Source organism: Mus caroli, unplaced genomic scaffold, assembly GCF_978045245.1.
Source record: "Mus caroli unplaced genomic scaffold, Mus_caroli_1 scaffold_4, whole genome shotgun sequence".
In the NCBI taxonomy this organism is placed as follows: domain Eukaryota; kingdom Metazoa; phylum Chordata; class Mammalia; order Rodentia; family Muridae; genus Mus; species Mus caroli.
Window position 1 is genome coordinate 19,658,624 of NW_028227259.1, and position 11,955 is coordinate 19,670,578.

The 11,955-nt window shown below is 42.3% G+C and overlaps 1 pseudogene; it reads right to left on the reverse strand.

The window, feature by feature from the left end:
* Positions 1–861: 861 nt before the first annotated feature.
* On the reverse strand, positions 862–1,222 carry LOC110293838 (28S rRNA/ribosome and sororin micro-cofactor pseudogene; annotated as a pseudogene).
* Positions 1,223–11,955: the final 10,733 nt, after the last annotated feature.

Genomic DNA, 11,955 nt, shown 5'->3' on the forward strand with positions numbered 1-11,955 from the left:
TAAGAAGAATGGATATAGATTTAAACCTGAAAATATATAAGTCAGAGAGACTTATAAGTGCCTGAGCTGTACAACTCCAGTCTTAGACAAATAAAAACAAACTGAATCTGAAAGTAATAGACTGTAAGTAATAATAGAGATCTAGCAGACACTAATAAAGAGGAAACTAAAGGAACAATACATAGATTCAACCAAACATTGAAATAGTTGGTTCTCTGAAAATATAATTAAAGAGAAGACCCACATTAATAAATTTAGAATTAAAAGAGACAGGGAACAACAGTTACCAAGAAAATGCAGAGGGTCTAGGTTAGGGAACACTTTAAATGTTTACACTTTTAAAAACACTGGAAAATCTAAAAGAAATGGATAAATTCTAGACACATATTATTGATAAACTTTTCTTTTAAAGAAAGAGACCGAGAGAGCGAGAGATAAAAAATGTCAAAGAGTGATTATAGGATCCTATCATGAATTACCATTCTGGCACACACCTTTAATCCCAGCACTTGGGAGGCAGAGGCAGATTTCTGAGTTTGAGGCCAGCCTGTTCTACAGAGTGAGTTCCAGGGCTATACACAGAAACCCTGTCTCAAAAAACAAAAACCAAAACTAAACAAACAAAAACATTTTTTTTTTTTGAACGCACTAAAGCTTTATTACAAAAGGAGTTAACTGCTAGAGATGGCCCTCCAGTCTTTCTCTGTGTCCTCTTCCTTCACAATATACACCTCCAGGGAAGGTCAGGGTCCATTGTAGAAGAGGTGTCTAGGAAAGTGAAATATGCTAATATTTTTTCCAAAGTTCCTCCAAATCCTTTTCGGTGCTGTTGACCATCTTCTGGTAGAAGAGGCAGGGACTTTAGCTCTTATCTTCAAGATCCTCCATAGCTACATCCTGGGGAGCTTTTATCTTCTTGGGCTGTGGCTGACTAGTCCCGGTTGACTTGGAGGGGGCTTCCACTTCCATGGCTGCTTTTTCTTTCTGGGCAAGTCGGATCTGCTGCAAGAGTTCCCTGCGCTTCTTCCCAGACAGCGTGATGTTGGCACGAGCACTGGACGCCTGCTTCTTGAGGTGGTGCTTCGTAGTCAGCCCTTCATCTATCACAGCCCTGACCACCTGGCGCTTATCGGCGATCCCTGCTTAATACCCTGCGGCGCTTGAACAACTTCTTCTTCAGCTCAGTCCAGGGACGATTGATCTTTCCTCCCGGAGGTCCCATGGCTACAAAAACATTGTTAACCCCTATATAACTACCTGGCTCCTGTCCACTTTAGGGATATCTGAGTCCCTCTAATCTGTCGCAGAGTGATTGCTCTGAAGAACAATTTCTATTTCTCTTTGTGTGAGTCCACATTTTAAATATCTAGAGTGTGGCTTCTGAATATGAAGTAATCAAGAAGTAGAGACCAGCTGCCTTCCAAGTCAGACGCTAAGGTTCAAAGGACACTAATGGAACTTAGGTAGAAACATTCCAGACACCTCAACCACAAAAGCAGAGCTTGTGTGTTATTTTCTTGTGTTTTGTGATGCAAAAAGCCAGAACAATACCGTTGCAGACACTGAAGAATATTTTCTAGCTAGTGGATGGCCCTCTCTTAGAGATGAATGGATGTCTTCTTGATTGGACACACCGAGACTCTTCTGTGGTTCTGTCTCTCTGCAGCTGTCAGTAGCTTGAATGTGAGCTGCTGCCTGTAGGTTCCTGTGTTGAGCGCTTCCTTCCCCAGCTAGAGGCTATTCTGGGAGCTGGGGGAAGGAAACTCTAGGTTGTAGGGTCTACTGAAGGAACTAGGTCACTGGAGGTGTGAATTTGCAGATACATTTCCTCCTACCCTTTTGTGTTAACCTCTTTGCCTCCTGCTGCCATGTTTTTCTGCTTTGACAACCTGCTACTATATGTCCCAGGAACAAAGACAGATGACTATGTACTGAAACCATGACCTAAAGTAATTAATTTTTTTCCTTTTATTTTTATTGTGTTTGTCATAACCATTGGGGGGGGGGAACCCAACACATTGCTTTCCTCTTCTCTTCCCTTCCCTTCCCTTCCCTTCCCTTCCCTTCCCTTCCCTTCCCTTCCCTTCCCTTCCCTTCCCTTCCCTTCCCTTCCCTTCCCTTCCCTTCCCTTCCCTTCCCTTCCCTTCCCTTCCCTTCCCTTCCCTTCCCTTCCCCTCTTTTCTTTTCTTTTCTTTTCTTTTCTTTTCTTTTCTTTTCTTTTCTTTTCTTTTCTTTTCTTTTCTTTTCTTTCCTAAGATAAGGTCTCACTTTATAGCCTAGGCTAGCCTCAAATTCAAAGCTTCCTGTCTCAGCCTCTTGTGTGCTGGTATCACAGGCATGAGCCACCACAACCCTGCTCACTGCTGAAGCTTCCAAACCACTTGTTGGCTTATAAATCCACAGTAGCTTCCTGTTGCCAAACGCATGAGAAGCAGTAAGCACGATGACAGGCAGTAAATCTGTACTCTACATCCTATCAGTAGAGCAGAAAATGTAAACTCTTTTTGAGTTTTGCACGTCTTACTTTTGAAATGAGGAAGGTTGCATTTTCAGCTTTACATATAAACATTTTTCTGAGTTAATTATTATATTATTCCCCCTTTTCTTCCTTCTCTCCAAACTCTCCCACATACCTCTCCCTGATCTCTTTTAAATTTATAGCCTCTTTTAGAATTAGTTGTTGACCATATATCCCTGTACTGGCTAGTTTTGTGTCAACTTGACACACCTGGAGTTATCACAGAGAAAGGAGCTTCAGTTGAGGAAATGCCTCCACGAGATCCAACTGTAAGGCATTTTCTCAATTAGTGATCAAGGGGGAAAGGCCCCTGGTGGGTGGGACCATCTCTGGGCTGGTAGTCTTGGACTCTATACGAGAGCAGGCTGAGCAAGCCAGGGGAATCAAGCCAGTAAAGAACATCCCTCCATGGCCTCTGCATCAGCTCCTGCTTTCTGACCTGCTTGATTTCCAGTCCTGACTTCCTTGGTGATGAACAGCAGCATGGAAGTGTAAGCCGAATAAACCCTTTCCTCCCCAACTTGCTTCTTGGTCATGATGTTTTGTCCAGGAATAGAAACCCTGACTAAGACAATCCCTGAATGCATACATAAAACTTGCTTAGTCTGAATCATGTACCTTGTGTGTATATTTTCAGGGCTGACCACTTGGCATTGGATAAGTGATTGTGCTTGTTCATAGGGAAGAGTATTTCTCCCACTCTCAGGATTCCTTAGTTGCCTAGGTCTTTGTCTACAGCAGAGGCCTCTTGAGCTTCCCCAGTCCAAATCAGCATGTCCACTTAGGGGCTATCCTTGTTCAAGTCATGTTTAGGCAGTCATGTTGGTGAGACTTCAAGGGCAGAGCTTCTAACATTTCTAAGGGACACAATCTCACAGCAAACTCTATGTTCCCCCGTCCTCTTATAGTCCTTCTGTCTGCTCTTCTGCAATTATCCCTGAGCCTTAGGTGCAGGACTTTTGTTGCCAATGGATCAGTTGTCACTGGCTCCACAACTTTGCATATTGATTGGTTGTGATTTTCTGTGATGGTCTCCATTTGTTGCAATCAGAAGTTTCCTTGATGGGGGTGAGGACTATACTTATTTCTGGTAATAAGGACAAATATTTAGAATGTAGTTAGGGATTAGTAAATGGGTGATTGAAGGTTCTCTTCCAAGATGACCTCGCCAGATTGGAGTAATTAGCTAGCTTTCCAATACCAGGCATGATTTCCCTCCTGTTGAGCAGGTCTGAAGGGTCTTAAGAACAATGAAGAAAGCTTTTGGTTATGGCCACGGCATGTGCGCTAATACTTCATCTTTAGGGTAGCTATGCTATGCTGGTCATTGTTGTGATTCATATGGGACTACAAAAGACCCTGAATAACAAAACAATCCTGAGCAAAAAGAACAGTTTCGGGCGAATTACAATTCCAGATCTCAAGATATAATACTCAGTCATAGAAATAAAACAACATGGTCCTTGCAGAGAAATAGTTATATAGTCCAATGGAACAAAAATAGAAAACTCAAACAGAGGATATGGAATTTCAGCCATTTAATATATGACCAAGATGCCAAAAACATATGCTGGAGAAAAAGAGCATCTTCAACAAATGGTGCTGGGAACACTGGATGTTTACGTCCAGAAGAGCTAGCTGAAAGCTGTAGCTATCACCGTGCACAAAACCTGATTCCAAGTGCATCCAAGACCTAAGCATGAAACCTGGAACACCGAAACTGCTGGGAGAAAACACAGGCAGCACTGTTTGTGACACAGCATAGGAACATAGGTAGGGTGTATTCACTGTAGGTGTAGGACAATATAGGCAGTTATGTGTCATAGGTGCAGGGAAGAGCCCTCTGAGCAGGAGTCCATTTGCTAAAGAATTAGGAACAAAATGGGTAAGTGGGACTCCATAAAACTAAAAATCAAAGTTAAAGAAACAAGCAGCTGAGTGAAGAGGAAGTCCACAGCATGGGAGAGAATCTTTGCCAACTAAGCACCTGACAGAGGAGTAATGTCCAGAATATATGAGGAACTTAAAAGACTAGTCAAAAACCTAAATGAACCATTTAGAAAGTGAGCCTAGGACCTGAACAGAGAGAAGGAGGAGGAAGGAGGAGGAAGGAGGAGGAGGAGAAAGAAGGAGGAGGAAGAAGGAGGAAAGAGGAGGAGGAAGGAGGAGGAAAGAGGAGGAAGGAGGAGGAGGAAGGAGGAGGAAGGAGGAGAAGGAGGAAGAAGGAGGAAGGAGGAGGAAAGAGGAGGAAAGAGGAGGAGGAAGGAGGAGGAAAGAGGAAGGAGGAGGAGGAAGGAGGAGGAGGAAGGAGAAGAGGAGGAATAAGAAATATCTCAAAAAACTTAGCTATTAGGGAAACGCAAATCAAAACTACTCAGATTTCCTCTTACTCCAGTCAGAATGGGAAAGATCAACAAGACACCCGACAGCAAATGCTGGAGTGGGAGGAAGGGCACCAGCTTTCCATCTACCATATGACGCCTATCGACTAGCCATCACCACACACTGTCTGTCCCCTTTCCTTGACATAATTCCTTTGTGGTCCACCTGCTCTAAAATGTCTGTTAATTTCAGTTACAGTCCCACCAATTCTTTAACATGCTATGTTTATGGTATGGACTATACAAGATTCCTTAGTGTTCAGTTTTAAACAGACATCATATCTCCAGTTCTCTTTGCATCCAGTACACTTGTTTCTTGATCCTTCAGCTGCATGCATTTTTTGTAGCTCTTGTTTTTAATCCTACATCTCTTTAATATATGGGATTTAAAATGCATTTTTGGCTGGAGGTTGATAATGTCTGTGGGAGGAAGAAATATTTTCTATAGTGGTATGGCCACTGGTAAGTTGCTCCATGTTCCTGTAACTAAACTCATTGCTACACACACACACACACACACACACACACACACACACACACACACACACACACTTAAAGAAGAAAAAGTCTAACTGGAAAAGAGAAAACAAGACTGTGAAGGGGACAAGAGAGACAACTGGGGGAGGTGAATATTATGAGAATATACACATGTATGAAAACATCATAATGAAATGTTATTATGTATAATTAACAAATGTCTACAAGATAAAATGTGTTCAATAAAATGTTAATATACAACTAAAGTCTCAAGTCAGAGGACCTGGTCTCACAGTTCCAGTAAATAAAATACAATAGATATTGGGGTTTGGGGTTTGAGGGAATTGCCAAATGAGTTCCAGGTTTCCGTGTCCAGAATAAGAATTTTGGAAAAGACATGTGCACAGGAGCAAACCTTGGAACAGTGTAGTAGAAAAAGACACACTTCCAAGGAAGGAAGTGAGCCTGGGCCAGAGCAGGGAGAAAGAATTCAGCAATGCAAAGGCAATGTTGTACAAACAGTGAGGCCTTTGTGTCACAGTTTGTGGCTCTGAGGGTCATTTGCATAGTGCAGGCTTTCTCATCCATGTTCTGTTACACGTTGTTCTGCAAAAAAACTTCATGCATCCTAGAACTAGTTAGCTATTTAAATCTCTACCCAGGGACATGCACTTTGGTATTCTAAGTCATCAGAGATTACCTTCCGACACCCAAGGGTGCTCCTGCGTGTGCTCCGCGGATGCTCCTGGCAGTTCTAGTGAGCCTCACCTAGAGTGTTTTCATTTTTCCCAATTTTTTGGCCTTGGTTTAAGGTCTTCCAGAACTCATTCCCTGCCTATTCTCCTACCTCATAGCCACACTTCCACCAAAGAAAGCAAATGTAAGAAATTGTGAACGGCAGGAAAGAATTTTAATCTGTACGGTCACATTGAAAAGATGGATGAGCATTCCAGACATGCTTTTAATCAGGGGACAGACGTGCACATAGCTAAACAATCTAGTCAAACATCTGCTGAACATTATCTTAGCCCTGGTGTCTAAATGTGGTTCCAGAGAAATCTTAATCAGTTGAGGAGACTACCAGGTTCCCGTGAAATGACTGCTACTGTTTGGGGTACTGGGGGTAGCACCAACTCTCATTCTGAGGTAAATGCTCTCAGGTAGGATAGTGCTCTAATGGGATTATCTGTCTGAGAGACTTGATGGTTGCTGGAATCCAAGGTGACTTCAAGTTTAGGACAAAGATTGGAGACTTCCGGGTGCATTTTCGGGGGACTGTCTATGGACATTTAAAACCTGAAAGTAAATCACGTCTATTACTTTTATTTTTATACATTGAACCTTGAAGGGTTTTGGGATAGACTAGGCAAACTTAAGGTAAATCAACACTGACTCATGTTTTCAGACAGACCGTTGAATGATTTATATGTCTATATGCAGAGTTGAGCAGAAGCCCAAGAGTCTTACACGACAAAGACAACAGATACAAACCAAAAGCAGAGATGTCAAGCTTTATTCTGCTTTTAGTCATCTCTCAGGCATCTACAGGCCCAAGTGGAGGGTCAGTGATTTGAAACAAAGGGAGTTTCTAAATCTATGCCATGAATACAGGCAAGAAAAGATTATGCAACTGAGATTCAGCTGAATTGCTGGCATCAATAGTTTGAAGCAATCCAATGAGTTTCTTATCAGTAAAAAGAAGCCAAAACATGCCCTGACCTGAAACCTGAAACAAAGGTTGAATGGGGCCATCACACTGCTGTAATGAGCAATGTCCTCAATGTTTATCAGTATAGAGGCCACAGGAAAGTTTGCCCTACCAAGTGGTTGGGTCTTTCTTTCTTTTCTTTTTTCTTTTTCTTTTTCTTTCTTCTTTCTTTCTTTTTTTTTTTTTTTTTGTGGGCGAGAAGGTAAGACAAGAACTCATATCACCTAAGTTGGTGTGGTAGTTTGAATAAAAATGGCCCCACAGGCTCATTGGGAGTGATACTATTAGGAGGTATGGCCTTGTTGTAGGAAGTGCATCACTAGGAGGTGGGCTTTGAGGTCTCAGAAGCTCAAGCCAGGCACAATGGTTTACTGATGTTTGCTAATCTAGATGTAGAACTCTGAGGTCCTTCTCTAGCCCAAGGCCTGTCTGTATCCTGCCATGCTTCCTGCCCTGATGATAATGGACTAAACCTCTGAACTGTAAGCCAGCCCCAATTAAATGTTTTCTGTTTAATAGTTGTTTTGCTCATGTTGTCTCTTCATAGCAATAAAACTCTAAGACAGCTGGCCTGGTACTTAGTGTATATCCAAAGACTGGATCCTCCTTTTCTAGCCACTCAAAGAAAAGTTTGTACTGCTGTTGGGGGAATTATCATGGAGCTGAGTTTGTTGCAGTGACTGACAGAATAACACCATGATATCTAGGTCTGTACAACAGAAACAGGGCTGTCAACATTCCCTGGTAAAAGGTGGAGAGGGTCACAGGACTTTACCTGTGATCACACCTACCACTCCCTCTTGCATTCCTGGGAATGCTAGAGTGTAGAGGATTTGGAAGGTTAACTGAGTGCTGGACTTCATAGAGCAGTTTTCTTGAAGACTTCATCTATGCCAAGATGGAACTGTTTTTGGTAATATAGCATTCTTGAGTCACCTATTCTGTGGCCACATCCTTTCCTGTAAGTAAATTTAGCGAGAACTTTATTATGATTATAAAGTGGTTGGATTATCATCCTAATGACCACTGTGGGCTGTTGAAGTCTGATTTGTGGCTATGTACTGTAATACTAAATCCTAGCCCCAGTTGCCTCAGGGACCAGAGAATCCTCACAGACACCAAGTGATGCTATGTGCCCTTGTTCCTTAATTTAAAACCATTGGTTGAATAAAAATGCCAACAGCCTATGGCTGGGCAGAAGAAAGGTAGGTGAGGTTTTGGTTCCGCAGCTTGGGGTCTGAGGAGGACCATGAGGAGAAGGTGGAGAGAGGAGAAGATGCCACGGGTTAGGTGAATTATGAAAACATAGCCATGAGGGCTGGCCAAGTAGAATAAAAGTGATTCAGGAAGACTATGGCAAATTTAACTCAGGGCTATTGATAGGGAAGTAGGCAAAATAGCTTAGAGGGTAGGTATACGCCAGCTCAAGTACTTTAAAATCTTACCATAAATATAAAGTTTTCGTTCTTTTATCTGCAAGCTAAGTGATCGATGGTGAGATAGAAACCCCAAATAATTACTACAAGAGTGGGCAACAAGCCGGGCGGTGGTGGTGCACGCCTTTAATCCCAGCACTTGGGAAGAAGAGGCAGGTGGATTTTTGAGTTTGAGGCCAGCCTAGTCTACAGAGTGAGTTCCAGAACAGCCAGGGCTTCACAGAGAAACCCTGTCTCGAAAAACCAAAAAAAAAAAAAAAAAAGAGTGGGCAACAACCACAAGTCAAAAGATTATATTAAAAATTCAGGGAGGTGTATTTGTTGTGACTTGACTGTGAAATGCCCCCTGTTGTGTCCAGCCAGCAGATCACAGCCTGGGTTCTAGCCTGGAAAGGCATTTTGGAAACCTGGAAGAGAAGAGGGGCTAGGCAGCAAGAGAAAGAAATGCAGCTAAGACAGGCATTCTGATCAAAGCTCAATTTTACTTGTTCAGACACTCAGTTATAAAGGAAGGGGGAGGGGACCCGATTCCCGCCGAATGGTCTCGGGATCAAGTAACAGGGTGGGTACGTGTGTGGCTCCAAGGGGCAAAGCAGCAGGGTCCAGCAGTAGGTGTGGCAGGACGAATGAGCAGGAAACTCCACCCCTGAGCAAACAGGTTCCAGGCTGGGGGAAGGGAGACTACAGCCCCCCACCCTCGCTTCTGTTTCCTGTATTTGAATACTTGCCCTCTAGTAGGTAATAGTGTTTTAAGAGGTTATATAATCTTTGGAACATATGTCCTAGTAGGCAGGTTGGCAGAAATGGGTCACAAAAAGGAGGCCTTTGAGGTCATAGTCATTTCTGGTACTGGCCTAAGCATTATTAGTCAGCTACCATGATGTGTCATCTGCTTCAGTCTCCCACCAATATAGACATATCTAGTCCCCATCAATAGTCCCACATAGACTGAAGTCCCCTGCAACTCTAGGACAAAATAAATCCTTTTCCAAAGTTGCTTTTGTAGAAATTTTTATTAGAGTGATGAGAAAAATAACAAATGTAGTATTTTTTAGCCATGGATGCTGTATGGGTGCTGGGGTAATCACGAATATCACACTTGTCCATTTTTTTTATTTTTTATTTTTTTGTTTTTATTTTTTATTTTATTTTTTATTTTTTTATTTTTTTGTTTTGTTTTTCAAGACAGGGTTTCTCTGTGTAGCCCTGGCTGTCCTGGAACTCACTTTGTAGACCAGGCTGGCTTGGAACTCAGAAATCCACCTGCCTCTGCCTCCTGAGTACTGGGATTAAAGGCACTTGTCCACTTTTTTGATGCACAGATTGATGTTGTCTGAATGTTATCAGATATTTTGGGTTCTGAAAATATAAACACCATGGTACTTCCTCTTGGTTGTCAATTCTATTAGCCTGAGAGATATCTATATCAGTAACACACCTCTCCAGGTGTTTGATCATGGGGCTCTAATATAAATCATTTAATATATTGGATTATTAGAAATTCGAGTATAATTGAGAGAGGGAAGAGCTGTGAAAAGCAAGGTCCAGTTGAGATTTGATGTGTTCCTCAAATTTCACCTGCTGCAAACCTAATTCCTTTACTCATGGCTTGCCATGGAGGAATGAGCTAATGAACTATCCAGGGCGTGGTTTGAAAGGAAGCTCTTTCTTGCTATTTTGTTCAGGATGCCCTACCCCACTGTGATTTCTTACATTGTTGTGAGTCTATGTAAAATCCAACCAGCAGAAAGTCTTTCTGTAGAAGACCACAGAAGTGTAGGGAATAAATTTTTCTTCCTAAATTACTCAGCCTGAAGCTCTCACTGATAATAATTGAAAATAGACCAAAACAAGTACCTTCTTTTCTTATCAGAGTCTCTTTGCTTTAGGATTATTTTCTGATAATTTAAGGACAGAAGACAAAGGAGAAGTGATGCTTAAGCATCCAGAAGTTTTAAAAAAATAATCCAATAGCCTCAGTATACTTAAAAGAAATGTACATGCGATCTTGGATCCGAGACTCTGAACAAAGTGGTCTGCAAGGTGAGAGTGTGCACTACAGAAGCTAACAGCTTCTGGGACAGGCAGGAGCCACAGAGCTTCTGAGGCAGCCCCCTTTTCAGGCTCCAGACATCCGGGCACCTTCTCGGCCAGAGGATAGGTGTCCGCCCAGCACTGGAGGGCTTTGCCTCAGCATCGGTGGGAGATATCTTGGATCTGAGACTCTGCCGAATGTAGTCTACACAGGTGAGAGTGTGGACTACAGAAGCTAATGGCTTCTGGGACAGGCCAAAGCAACACAGCTTCTGGGACAGGTCCTGTTTTGGGCCTTTATCTTCGGCCAGGAGGGAGGTCGGAATGCCAGATATCTGTGCACCTTCCCTGTAAGAGGAGAGCTTGCCTGCCGAGAGTGCTCTGACCACTGAAACTCAGAGGAGAGAGATAGTCTCCAATGTCTGTTGATAGAAGCTAACAGAATCACCAAAGGAACAATCTCTAACCAGAGACAACTATAACAACTAACTCCAGAGATTACCAGATGGCAAAAGGCAAACGTAAGAATCTTACTAACAGAAACCAAGACCACTCACTATCATCAGAACCCAGCACTCCCACTTCGCCCAGTCCAGGGCACCCCAACACACCCGAAAAGCTAGACCCGGATTTAAAAGCATATCTCATGATGATAGTAAAGGACATCAAGAAGGACTTTAATAACTCACTTAAAGAAATACAGGAGAACACTGCTAAACAGGTAGAAGACATTAGACAGATACCAGGTACCAAAGTTAAATCAAGATCAGGTTAATGATCTAAACAGTCCTATATCCCCTAAAGAAAAAGAAGCAGTCATTAATAGTCTCCCAACCAAAAAAAGCCCAGGACCAGATGGGTTTAGTGCAGAGTTCTATCATACCTTCAAAGAAGATCTAATCCCAGTTCTTCACAAACTATTCCACAAAATAGAAAGAGAACTTACTATACCCAGCTCATTCTATGAAGCCACAATTACTCTGATACCTAAACCACAAAAAGACCCAACAAAGATAGAGAACTTCAGACCAATATCCCTTAAGAATATCAATGCAAAAATCCTCAATAAAGTTCTCGCTAACCTAATCCAAGAACACATCAAAACAATCATCCATCCTGACCAAGTAGGTTTCATCCCAGGGATGCAGGGATGGTTCAATATACGGAAATCCATCAATGTAATTCAGTATATAAACAAACTCAAAGACAAAAAATACATGATCATCTTGTTAGATGGGGAGAAAGCATTTAACAAAATCCAACACCCATTCATGATAAAAGTCTTGGAAAGATCAGGAATTCAAGGCTCATACCTAAACATGATAAAAGCAATCTACAGCAAACCAGTAGCCAACATCAAAGTAAATGGTGAGAAGCTGGAAGCAATCCCACTAAAATCAG